Source organism: Misgurnus anguillicaudatus, chromosome 8 (assembly GCF_027580225.2).
Source record: "Misgurnus anguillicaudatus chromosome 8, ASM2758022v2, whole genome shotgun sequence".
Taxonomy (NCBI): domain Eukaryota; kingdom Metazoa; phylum Chordata; class Actinopteri; order Cypriniformes; family Cobitidae; genus Misgurnus; species Misgurnus anguillicaudatus.
Window position 1 is genome coordinate 19067022 of NC_073344.2, and position 9563 is coordinate 19076584.

General features: G+C 36.3%; 1 long non-coding RNA gene across 1 annotated transcript; it reads left to right on the forward strand.

The window, feature by feature from the left end:
* The first annotated feature begins 1549 nt into the window (after positions 1 to 1549).
* Positions 1550 to 4103, forward strand: LOC129450106 (uncharacterized). The gene is made up of 2 exons (XR_008646248.2): positions 1550 to 1750; positions 3736 to 4103. It is a non-coding gene; the product is annotated as an uncharacterized lncRNA (long non-coding RNA).
* The last annotated feature ends 5460 nt before the right edge of the window (positions 4104 to 9563 follow it).

A 9563-nucleotide genomic window follows, 5' to 3' on the forward strand; every position in this document is an offset into this window, starting at 1 on the left:
TGTGTTGTTATTGACGGTTTAGTATTTGCTTATTTATGTTTGGATGCTGAAACCAAGAATTCAAGATGCTTGGTCAATTCTTGAACAGTATTGATAAATAAATTGTGCCATCTAGTGGGTACAAAGAGCTATTGATTTGGCAATGGTGGCTAACCTAAGAGTTCAGATGAAATCAACTGCTTTGATTTATGCATGTAAGTACAACAATTATTTCTTACGAGATGTATAATGAATTTGTTTGTAAAACTAATTAAAAAGACGTCACAAGGGTGAGTTAAAGCATCGCATTCCTTTTAAATACCCTTAATATTTCTAAAAGAAAAGTTGATAAGCATTATATCACAAATAATGAGTTCACGTCCTTGTATGGCATGTCTAAATCTGATAGTGAGGTACTCTGGAAATAATTTGTTAAGGATTTTATTACTGCGTCATAGCTGTTGCGACAAAAGAAAGGGAATTTCGCATGCGTAAGAGCTTTTGTGGACCGTTCACTTTTAGTCACACTGTATCGACACGTGGCATTAACACGATCTAATTATGAGTCAGAGGAAACTAGCTCAACTATAAATGCTTGAGTCGGGCTGAAGACGACGATTGGAAAAGGATGCTGCGCGTGAGAGATGCAATGCGTACGTTAATAACGCAACAGTTTAAGTGCGCACTTACGCTTACTGACCTCGTTCCAGCATGTTTTCTTGATAAACAGAATATAGACAACTATGTATTTAATAATGCTCTGTTTAAATGTCCAACAGATGCACATACTTCATTTACGTGCACTAAATGTATACTATAAAATCAAAAAGTTTTTTTTTTTTCTATGGATCCTATTTACCTTATAGAAAGTGTAAACATCTGTTAAGGTTTAGGTGTTAAATTGTGACGATGTTCTTTGTGTTGTTATTATGAGTTTAATGTGTGCTTTATTTATGTCAGGATGGTGAAACCAAGAATTCAAGATGCTTGGTAAGTTCTAGAACAGCTTAGCTCAAGTATTTTTAATAAACTGTGCCATCTAGTGGGTACAAACAGCTGTTGCTTTGGCAATGATGTGTTTTGATAATCCAGAGAACAATGAAAAGTAAGGTGAAGACCCTCATGCCATAACTTAATACTGACAATATAACAAGCCACCATGGTTCCAACTACAAAATCCAAATATCCTCACAATGTATCCAAAAAGCAACTAGTCAGATAAAAAAAACAGCTATCACTGTATATTAGAGGAGTCTGCCAGATTTATATATGCTTGGATTTGAAATACGAAAACGATTACTGTACAAATGTCTGAAATAAATAAAGTAATACATTAAAACAACAATCACTCCCAAAGAGCATTATCTATTCTAGACAAATAAATAGTTGAAAGCATGACCTAACAAGAGATAAATGTATATAGAAAGGCTTTTGTTTTTTATTATACGTCATAATAGAAATGTTGCGAGAGCATGCAGTGATGCGCATTAAATGTCCGCTTGTACCACGTGACCTCATTCAATGTTTGTAAACACGCGTCAAGCACATGTGATCCTGATGTGTTTGGGTACGTGTGGCGCCTCGCAGCCAATCATTTGCTGGGGGAGTGTCTGAGGCGGTGCCTGACTAAAACCGATAGGGATCTTGTAATGATGCGAGGAAGAATGGAAATAGTGAGTTGTGTTTGGATTGCAACGAGGAAAGTGCAGGCATTCTTGGCATGTGGCTAACCTACGAGTTCTGACGAAGTCAACAGCTTTGATTTATACATGTAAGTACAATAGTTCTCTCTTACAAGAGGTAGACTATAATCAATTTGTTTGTAAAACTAAATAAAAAGACGTCACAACGGGGACGCGTCTCATTCCGTTTAATTAGGCTACCCTAAATATTTCTAAATATTAACAGTTGATAAGCAGTATATCACAAATAATGAAATCATGTCCTTGTATTGCATATTTTAATCTGATATTCAAGTATAGTTACTTTGATCATTTGTTAAGGTTAAGAAATATTACTGCGTCATAGCTATTGCGACAAAAGGGAGATTCATAATTTCGACTGCGTAAAGGCTTTTGTGGACAGCTCCCTTTACTCATATCAACGCGTTGCATTAACATAATCTAATAATGAGTGAGAGGAAACTACTCAACTAAACGCTTGAGTCGCGTTAAAGACGACGACTGGAAAAGGATGCTGCGCGCGCGAGATGCGATGCGTACGCTAATAACGCAGCAGTTCAAATGCGCACTTACTGTAACGCTTCCAGCCTTTACGTCTGAAACGATCATACAAAATGATCTTGTTAACGAGTTGCATTATTGGTTACTGCTAGTGAATCACACTTTAAAGTGGTTTATATCAAGGTTTAAAATATGTATTAGTATTTGTGTGCAGCCTATACATTTGCAGCCTACACAATTTCAGGAATAAGTACATCATCACAATAAAAGTATGTTTATGACGTCGAGTCGCAACAACAATGCTCGTTTTCCTTAAAGTCTCAAATAACTTGGGATTTTCTAGTGCGCACTTGACCAAACGAGGTAAACAAACCATTAGCGCAGTGTTTACTTTGGTCTCTAGGGGGCGCAGTCAGACCGCATTGCATGTGTTTTTGTTAAGCGTACTGATGCAATTAACAATATCTTTGTGCGCAATAGGATCGTTTAGTAGGCAACTTAAATTTTATTCGGGATATAGTGAGAGAAAGATAGAAGAACTGGTGATATTATTAATAACTCAATGAGCACTTAAAAGCAAAATGTTATATTTAGCATATTCTGGCATGTCTGACTCTTGCCCAAGACAAATCGATTTGGGGTTTTTTTTGCAAACTTTGTGTTAAAGAATGCAATTGTAGAAAAACAAACAACAATACAATTACAGAAAACAATGCAATATAATAAAAATAACTTGATTATATAATAAATGTATATATTTTGTATCTAATAAACATATTACTTACTTTATTCATAGCCTAAAAAGTATTAAAGGTAATTATAAATATTTGGGTATATTTATTTTGTCCTGCTTGCTGAACCAAAATAATGAGTGCCAAAAACTTGATTTATTGAATTTAAAAAATATATATACGTTTGAAGGAATACTGTATAAATATTTCTGTTTATATTGAGTCCTAAATTCTAACACTGACTGTTTTTGATGACCTATGGTTTTAGACCCTTGTAAAATGATAAGGATTAGAGTTTTATCACCTGTGGACCTGTGTACTTGTTTTTGTGTGATTATCACAACAACACAGTTTACATTATATATTTAAACAAAAAAGCATAAGATATCTTAACTGTCTCTGTTTAAACTCGTGTACTGCATAATAAACTACTATCATTGATCTTTTCTATTCCATTTAGATATCATGCAGATTGCAAAATCTCAACAAAGACGTCTAGCCCTTTAAGAGCTGTATCAGCATTACACAAGCGGGTCAGGTGCGCAGAGGCAGCAAACCAAGAATAAACTGATCTACTTGAGCAAAAAAGAAACTTGTAAACAAATGACCTCCCTCCCTTTTGGTCACTCCCCTGTTTCCATCATCCTTTTCTATTATAAAAAAAATCTATTGACTTAGCTCTCTATTCCACAGCTTTCCAGAATAACACTCAGTATAACCGATTTACATTACAAATGTGTGAATTTTTATACCAAAACAGTCTTGACAGAATGAGGCAAGGACGAATGTTTGAAAGCCTCAGTATTGTCACCATTTTAACATCTGACATTTTTTTCTTTCAGTGCTTCGAAATGATACAGGATGATCTGCATTCCAGTGCCGCCCCTGGAAGCTGAATTCATATGGTGCCATAGAGTATCCCATGTCATCTAGCACCATTTGAAATCAGTGTTCTTGGGGTGGTCTATGACGTCACACAAGAAATCTGAACGCTGCCTTTTTTACAAATAAATAAACAAACATTTGTGATGCCTCTATGTCTTTGATCATTTGATTTGCAATAATAAGTGAATTAAACTGTATTTCTATGAAGTGCTGCAAAGTCTGATTTGTCATTTGCCACCTTCCCATAAGTTTCTTTACATTACCATTACATGATATTACATTTATTAACTATTATTAAATGTATAATACATTTTTATTGAACCTATATTGTGCATCTCACTTTCTTTCTGCACACCTGCAGTGTTTAAATAAAAATCTGCACACTTTACAAATGTATACCTGCTGTAAGCTATTTTTAAATAGCACTTATTAATTTTTCACTATGTGTCATTACTGCAATACGGGTATAAAAACATAGCTTAGTAGACTGGCAACGACAAGGGTTAAGTCAACTTTTTAAAATAACTTTCTCTGTCTGTGTTGCTTGGCTGCTGATTCTTGCCATACTTCCGTTGCCAAACTGCGCGCGCATACGTTGCCACGTCATCATTGTGTACAAACAGTAAGGTCTATTTTAAATGAAAAACAAATATAGAGTCCAGTAGATTTTTTTCATTTGTTAGTTAATACATCTTCAACCGAGAATCTTTAATTGAGCATTGCACAGTAGGCACAGTAGTAATAAATGTGGGTAAACGTAGCTGTTAATTGAGTAAAGTTTGACCCATTAGGCCTATTACCTGCAGCTTACTCACGTGAGAGTCCAGTGCAGCGCGAACGAGTTGGGGCTTTCAAATCATCGCTGTTTAATGAACAGAAAGGTATGAAGAACGTGTTTTTTAATGTCAGCCAAATAATTAGGCATCGACATGGCTTTTCGTGTTGTATTAACGACTGTGACAGGCAAAGTGGTGTTCGACATCAAGGGGCGCTGGGTTATGACGTCAAAGTACTGCGAGATCGCACCGAAAAGCACAGCATTCGATCAAGTCTCGCGGTACTTTAATGTAATCCACTGATCTGTCTGCGCAGCGCAACATCTAATATTTCGACCTATTTATCTACAGGAAACGAAGAGTTTCAGATATGTAGGTTTAATACAATGTATTTTCGGAAAAAATATTACGCATAAACTCCTACACTATAATTTTTAAAATTTAAACAAAAAGCCTTAAAACGGTATCTGTTTCTAATTCCTTTTCTTATTTGATGTCGTATAATTCTTCTAATTGATCAACACAATTAATTTATACACCCCCGCCACCAAACAAATATTTGTCCTTATTTGATACTTGACATTATTTTGAACACAAATAAAAAAGACTGACATTTAAACATTTTACCAATAGATGGCGGTGTCTGCTTTTAAAATGGGATGCAGGCCAGTGTTCCTTCGCCACTAGGGACCATCAGTAGACTTCTCATCATGACTCAAAATTATTTATAAAACAAAACAAGCATTAAACCAACGCAAACAACAACAAAAAACACTAAGAAATAAATATTTCTTACTGATTATTTTCAGAATCAATAACCTTAGTCATGCCAAGCTCTAGAATACTTTAATGGGTAGAAATTGTGAGGCAGAATAGTGTCAAAAATAGTGTTGTAGATAATGTTAATAGAAAATAAAGGTTCCAAAAAAGGTTATTTATCTGGCTGTATGGTTCCATAAATATCTTTAGCTTCCACAGAACCTTTCTGCTGCACAAAAGGTCCTTATAGACTATAAAAAGAACTAAAACGTTATTCGGGGGAACAAAAATGGTTCTTCTAAGGCATCATTTATTTTTAAGAGTGTCAAAAAGGTTGAGAGCCAGTTGTCTGGGCCGCATATGGCTGTCGGTAGATAAGACATCCGAGACACTGTGGCCGACAGCCCTGCATAGTTGGGATGTTTTCTTTATTTCATACACCTGTTTCAAATTAGCCTGTTAGAAAAGCGCTCCAAGAACTGAACTGAGTCTGTTAGATAAGGGAGACACAAAAAACTGTACAGTGTAAGAGGAGACCCAGTACCAGGAAACAGCAGCTCGAGAAAGATAAATAATGAGAGATGACTGAACCAGTCCAAGTAGAAAGATAGATGTTTACAATTTTGTACTTAGTGTCACTTTTCCCACTTTAAAGCATCGCTGTCGGCTTTTGATGGGTGAATAAGTATGTTTTTAGGATTAAAACAGGATGTGGTTTTGACACAGCAGATTGACCAACACTAAATTGTCTATAAGATGCAACTGTGAGAACGGAAACTTGTTAGAAAGAAGATCAATTTAAACACACTTGTGTACCCACAACGATCCATACAGAGTTCAGTCTGAACCTAAATAGTTCTTAGTACCTCAAAGGTACATGCTGGTATCAAATGTATACATATCTGTGCAGCACATTAGGAACTTTTTAAATGGTATATGGCTACTGGCCCACTGACAGCTTGGTACCATTTGTTGACCATGTTTTCGACAGTGTATGTTTGTGGGACCTGTAAAACTTTTGTGAATTTTGCTTTCCACAGTAGATGCATTTTTAAATTGTGAGATCCCAAAATAACTCATTTATTCTTAAAAGGAAGGTTTTGAACATGTAGACCCTGTCTGTACAAGAATAAAGTTAGGCTGTAGAGAGCTGATTCAATGAATTAAAATAAAACACTGACAGATCAGACCACCCATCTTCGTGGATGTGTGTAAAACCCTAATACCACACAGCAGACTGGTAAATACTGTACATAGCCATCACTAAAAAGCATACACCCAAAACAAAACACAAACATCTGCCTGGCTGGTTTTACTCTAGTTGACGTTTCCAGGAAAATGACGAAACAATTATGATATTCTTACATTTTTATGGTTTTATATCCTTAAATCAAAGTGAATGGTTAAGAACTCCCTGTAATTCTTTGACAGTTTCCTCCCTAAAAAACTGGGATTAGAAATGATGGTGCCAGAGACTTATGCGTCATACAGTCTGGGGTGAATCAGAAAGTTTACCCAAGCGGAAAGCCAAAGATCGGGGATCCCCAGAAACAAAAACCACTGAGACAAAGAAGAATACATTTTTAATTAAATGTGCGGCATTGGTGTGGAACGTCTGTCAGTGAAACCACAAGAAATTAATTACAAATCACATCTCGTCGCAGTTTGTAAAGGCACATTGTCCTACAAACTGTCTAACCAGGCAAACGTCACTATTATTGCTAAGAATTGGGTGAGGGATTTTCTAACTGTGGGAATATGTTTTAGTGCTGTTTTAATATGTGAAAGAAATTAATTAAAAAGTAATACCTGGGGTTTCCTGTAGCAACAACCAGATCCTGTTTGATTCTCAAGGACACGCTCTTAAAAATATAGGTGCTTGAAAGTTCTTCACAACATTTCCATTAAAAAAAAAACATTTCTTTTATACCTTTTAACAATTTAAATAATCTTTATCCACTACAAAGAACCATTTGTAAAAACAGAAAGGTTCTTCGGGTGTTAAAGGGACACTACACTTTTTTTTAAATATCCTAATTTTCCAGCTCCCCTAGAGTTAAACATTTGACTTTTATTGTTTTAAATCGATTCAGCTGATCTCGGGGTCTGGCTGTAACACATTTTGCATAGCTTAGCATAATCCATTAAATCTGATTAGACCATTAGCATCGCGCTAAAACATAACCAAAAGAGTTTCGATATGTTTCCTATTTAAAACGTGACTCTTCATTGTGTACTAAAACTGACTGAAAATTAAAAGTTGCAATTTTCTAGGCAGATATGGCTAGGAACTATACTCTCATTCCAGCGTAATAATCAAGGACTTATTGGCGTAACATGGCTACAGGAGGCGCAATGATACTACGTAGCAGCCAAAAATAGTCCTCTTGGTTCCTTTTAATAGCAGGGGACTATTTTCGGGCACTGCGTAATATCATTACGCCTGCTGCAGTCATGGTACGGATACTCTATGCGTTTTGAAAGGAAGGGGTGAGCTTTGGACTGAGCGATTGATTGCAATTCACAATCTCACCACTAGATGTCGCTAAAATGTTCACACTAGTCCTTTAAAGGGACACTCCACTTTTTTTTGAAAATATGCTTGTTTTCCAGCTCCCCTAAAGTTAAACATTTGATTTTTACCATTTTGGAATCCATTCAGTTGATCTCCGTGTCTGGCGGTACCACAGTTAGCATATCTTAGCATAATCCATTGAATCTGATTAGACCATTAGCATCACGCTAAAAAATAAGGACTTTGCTGTCATACCATGACTGCAGCAGCCGCAAGATATTACGCAGTGGCCGAAAATAGTCCCCTGCTATTGAAAGTAACCAAGGGGAATATTTTCAACTGCCGCATAATATTATTGTGCCTCCTGCAGCCATGTTACGGCAGCAAAGTCCTTGATTATTATGCCATAATGAGAGTATAGCTCCTAGCCATATCTGTCTAGAAAATCGCAACTTTTAATTTTCCGTCGGTCTTAGTACATGATGTAACTACAGAACAGTCAAGCTTTAAAAAGGGAAAATATCGAAACTCTTTGGTTATTTTTAGCGCGATGCTAATGGTCTAATCAGATTCAATGGATTATGCTAAGCTATGCTAAAAGTGGTACTACCAGACCCGGAGATCAGCTGAATGGAATCCGAAACAGTAAAAATCAAATGTTTACCTATAGGGGAGCTGGAAAATTAGCATATTTTCAAAAAAGTGGATTGTCCCTTTAAAGGACTAGTGTGTACATTTTAGCGGCATCTAGTGGTGAGATTGTGAATTGCAACCAATGGTTCAATCTAAAGCTCACCCCTTCCTTTAAAAACGCATACAGTATCCTCCACAGGACAAACATGTCATCATCTGAGACAACATGGTGACAAAACATGCTCTATAGAACAGTTTCTCAATTTAGGGATACTGTAAAAACATGACGCGAATTCTTTGTAAGAGCACACGCGGTGTAGACAAAAACGGCTTATTCTAAGGTAATAAAAACAAAACACTTCATTTTGTAAGGTTTTTATACACAACTGATCTATTTTTATACAGCACTTCTGACAAGAATCCTTTTAAAAGTTACGTAATGCACCTTTAAAGGGTATTTATTAAACTATCTACCCAAAAATGGTTCTATTGTGAAGCACTTTAATTGTGAAATGTGTCTGCCAAGTGCTTAAATGTGGATCCTGGCAATCTGAAGGGGGACTCCTTTGACTTACGCTACTAAGTAACCACCTAGCAACCACATAACATGCCAAAAACCACCCAGCATACTTTTAACCACCCCATAACAACCAATGTGGCAACAAGCCTTGCATGGCCAAGTGCTATTCTCATTTTTTAAGATAATGTAAACATACAAGCTGTTTCTTAGGATTTTTTCAACGTGGTTGGTCTTGGGTGACCGTAGAGAACTCAGTATAATTCATTACTTGGCTTGAATAGCTGCAACTTTCTCTGCGATTGTCCTGGTAACCTTAATGCCTGCTGACGTCAAAAACAGCAGGACTTTCAGGAGGGATAAACGGTGTGTAATAACATTACAAGTGTTTTCTCATTCTGAGTTATTCATAGCAGATACAATGCTGTGGTGTAGTTTAAATATCTTGACAATGTCTCACTAAAATCACATTTTATGAGGAAACTTTTCAGTAATACACTGAAATAGAGATACTTTGGGAGGAGGCTGGAAATGGAGATGAGTTTAGACTTAGTCACGATGGAAAAAGAAACACATCCATGCACA